Below are 4,482 nucleotides of genomic sequence, written 5' to 3' on the forward strand. Positions count from 1 at the left end.
CATTTGTTTTAAAATTCAATTAAAATGTACCTATATATACACACACAGGGGGAGTTAATATAATTTTCTGATAACTGCTGCTGCTTTAATCCTGTTAAACCTAAATACAATATGAACAATAAATGAGGAAGAATGGCACCTGAATAGCATGAAAACAGGGACTCAGTACTTTATACACAAGTTAAAAATACAGTTGACTGGCCCAGCACAGTAGCTCATGCCTGTAATCTCAGCACATTGGGAGGCCAAGGTGGGTGGATCACTTGAAGTCAGGAGTTCCAGACCAGCCTTGCCAACATGGTGAAACCCCGTCTCTACTGAAAATACAAAAATTAGCCAGATACGGTGGCACAGGCCTGTAATCCCAGCCACTCAGAAGGCTAAGGCAAGATAATGGCTTGAACCCAGGAGTAGCAGATTGTAGTGAGTAGAGATCGTGCCACTGCACTCCAGCCTGGGTTAGAGAGTGAGATTCTGTCAAAAAAAAAAAAAAATATATATATATATATGTATGTGTATGTGTGTGTGTGTGTGTGTGTGTGTGTAGTGTATATATTATGCATATGTAATATAACATATATTATATATTAATATATTACAATATACATATACACACATATACATATTATATACATATATGTATGTCTATGTATATGTAATATATACATATATGCATATATTTATATATTATACATATATGTATATATTATACATGTATTTATACATATATGTATTATATATATAATACACACACACACACAGTTGGCCCTTGAGAATGCAAAGGTTAGAAGTGGGAACCTAATACAGTCAAAAATCTATGTGTAACGATTGACTCCCCAAAAAATTAACTACTAATAGCCTATTGTTGACCTGAAGCCTGACCAATAAATAGTATATTAACACATACTTTCTTTATCATGTGCTTTATATATTGCATTCTTCTAACAAAGTAAGCTAGAAAAAAAAAACTGTCATTAAAGAATCAAAAGGAAAATAAAATATATTTACTATTCATTAAGTGTATTAGATCGTTAGAAAGGTCATCATCCTCGTCATTTTCAGGTTGTGTAGACTGAGGAAGAGGAGGAAGAGAAGAGGTGGTTCATCTTACTATCTCAAGGCTGGCAGGGGCAGAGGAAATCTGCATATTATTGGATCCATGCAGTTAAAATTCATATTGTTCAAAGATCAACTATATAACCTCAAAGTAGCTGTCCCTTTTCCTCCCAGAGTCTTTTACTTTTTTTTTTTTTTTTTTTGCAGATCGTGGGTACTGTGATTCTATGGGTGTAATTGAGACCAGAAATGTCTCCTAAATGACAATCTGTCTTGCCAGTGTGCGTGGAGCTCCAATTCATGTAAAGTGTGTAATTAAAACTTTCTAAATAGTAACTGGCAATCAGTCCATTGTGTGTAATGTGAGAGACCTAGACCTACAATTCATGTTCAGAAATGTTCAAGATTCTGAAAAAAAAAAAAAAATGAAAAAATATATGCCAAGACACTCAGTTTATTTAATTCAATTAATTCTACTTAAATTTAACTAATAATACATTCTCAGAGATTAGGCAAATAGTATGTCATAGCATTTGAATATGGCAAACAGACCTAACTTCAAGGGATTTCAAATAATCAGTGTTGTTTACATGGCCTACTGTATGCTAATAACAATGCTAAGCAACTACAATCCATCATCTTTTGTCACAGTTTTTATTTAGATTATAAAAACTTCCTCTTTAATCAAGGTTTATAACATGAACAGATTTCTTGAATAAAATGGAAAGTTTCCAGTACGCTAAAACATAAATCCACAAGTCACCATATATACAACACCCGGCAGAAAAAAACAAAAACAAGTTTACACGATCCCTGTAACAGCCATGGTCTTAATCTCAGATGCTTCCTCCATCTGCCAAGTGTGTTCTGGATACACAGCACACTGGCTTCTGGGGTCACACTCAGCTGAGGCTGTGGGTCCACAGAGCACTCAACAGGCTGGGCTATGGTGGAGGTGGCTCTACTCAAGAAGCGAAGCAGTTACCAGCACATTCAAACAGCGTATTGAACATCTTTTAAATATCAGAGTGAGAAACAAGAAGGCAACACAAGAATGTCATCAGAAAGATGTTAGGAAGTAAGGACAGCTGTGTAAAGCTTGGGGCTGAAAAGTGGCTTGCCAGCTTCATTTCTTCGGCTTCTTGGGTAGTGGGCGCCAGAACAGTAAGATGTGAGGTTCTGGTTCATGGATCATGCAATGGACTCAACCCTGACTCTGTTGAACGCCAAGATTCCTCCATTCAGATTCAGACATCAAATCGGTTTTAGGCTAAGTCCATGGGCAGCATGACATTCGGATACTCAAACTCCTCGTTGTCGTATTTGTCCGAATAGTAAATTTGTTTGTGCGACATGATCGCTCCATCTGCTAGCCTTCAGCCCCGCGCCGCCAACCTCCAAGCAACTCCCAGCAGCACGCCGTCACAGTCTTGATGAGCACATCGTGGAGAATACTGAGTTGCTTACTCTGTTTAAAAATATTTTTAGGATGGGAGTAGTGGCTCCTGCCTATAATCCCAGCACTTTGGGAGGCCAAGGTGGGCAGATCACGAGGTGAGGAGATCTAGACCATCCTGACCAACATGGTGAAATCCCATCTCTAATAAAAATACAAAATTAACTGGGAGTTGTGGCGTGTGCTTGTAATCCCAGCTACTTGGGACACTGAGGCAGGAGAATCGCTTGAACCAGGGAATCAGGGGTTGCATGATCTGAGATCGTGCCACTGCACTCCAGCCTCGCGACAGAGTGACACTCAGTCTCAATAAATAAATAAATAAAGTATGACTGTGTTGTATTTACCTTAATTTATAGGAAATGCCTCCTAGCAAATTCACAAATTCATACATGTTATATGAAAATACTGACCAACAATTACTTTGTGAGACACACAGTCATTTTACATACAATTAATATGAAGGTTATTCTTAAATGTACATCGCCATCATTGAACTTTTCCCTAGGTGAATGCAAAAATAACTGCAGTTTTTGCATTGTTGGGATTTGCCATTTGCCATTGGAATACTTAAATCAATGTAAATTATTTTTAAATAAATGTGGTTATGTTATACATCATTTTCATGCACATTTCTTGCTTGCTTTTTTTTTTTTACTAATGACATTACTTGCTGTTTCTGCTTACTTTAGACTGTAGAAGTTATGTTAGACAAAAAGCAAATTTGAGCGATTTTCTTGTTCAAGTTCAAAAAGGGTCCTAAAGCAGGGAATACACATCAACGCATTTGGTGCAGGAACTGCTAACCAACACAGAGTGCATTGGTGGTTCAAGAAGTTTTACAAAGAATATGAGTGCCTTGAAGATGAGGAGCATAGTGGCCGGCCATCAGAAGTTGGAAACAATTGAGAGCAATGATCGAAGCTGATTCTCTTACAACTCACAAGAAGTTGCAGAAGAACTCAAAGTCAACCCTTCTTTGCTAGACATTTGAAGCAAATTGGAAAAGTGAGGAAGCTCGATATGTGGGTGCCTCATGAGCTGACTGAAAATCTAAAAAAATCATCATTTTGAAGTGTTGTCTTTTCTTATTCTAGGTAATGATGAACCATGTCTTGATCAGATTGTCACGTGCTATGAAAAGTGGATTGTATATGACAACTGGCAATGACTAGCTCAGTGATTGGTCCGAGAAAAAGCTCTAAAACCCTTCCCAAAGCCAAACTTACACCATAAATTATGTCCCAGTCACTGTTTGTGTGGTCTGCTGCCAGTCTGATCCACTACAGCTTTCTGATTTTAACTTGTTAAAAAATGCATGCCTGTCATTGTATGAAGCATATATGATGCAAAAATATTCCAGATACAATTTTAGATAAATTTAAAGATATTCCTAAATATTTATAATTTTAAAGTGCATATAAAAGCAAGATAGTATTATAATCAAAGTGGTTTACAGCAGCAATAGTATACTCATGATTTATTCTTTCAAGTACCTCTGCCACTAAATTAAAATTATCAAGGGGAAATGAAAAAACTAGATAGTATTAAAATAGATTCCTATTTGCTTAACATGAACTTCTTAAAAATGTTTTCTTTTCCAATTTCTCCCAGGCACACGTTAGCTTAGAAAAAAAAAATACATATATGCATGTGTACATACAGACATACTTGACTTTAGCTGATAAATAGGACTGCTATTTTTTTAAATCATCTAACTCCTTCCTACCACATAAAGGGAAAGTTTTAAAACCTGTTTATACCTCATGGTTTAAACTATAGCATGTTTTATTAGAAAATAGTTCAATACCCTTGATTGAACCAGCAATTTGACGATAAATCAGGAAACTTTTGTGTTTCCTTAAAAAGTAAAAAAATAAAAAAATAAATAAATAAAACAAATAGTTTAACGCAGTACATTGGAATTTTAAAATACTTCAAGAAAGATTAATAACATCCAGATGATAGTT

The 4,482-nt window shown here is 36.0% G+C and overlaps 1 pseudogene; it reads right to left on the bottom strand.

Annotated features, from left to right (window-relative positions):
• Nucleotides 1-1,713: 1,713 nt before the first annotated feature.
• On the bottom strand, nucleotides 1,714-2,471 carry LOC116547044 (annotated as a pseudogene).
• Between the last annotated feature and the right edge of the window lie 2,011 nt (nucleotides 2,472-4,482).

The sequence above is a fragment of the Sapajus apella genome, unplaced genomic scaffold, assembly GCF_009761245.1.
Source record: "Sapajus apella isolate SASKATOON/1434 unplaced genomic scaffold, GSC_monkey_1.0 scaffold1941, whole genome shotgun sequence".
In the NCBI taxonomy this organism is placed as follows: domain Eukaryota; kingdom Metazoa; phylum Chordata; class Mammalia; order Primates; family Cebidae; genus Sapajus; species Sapajus apella.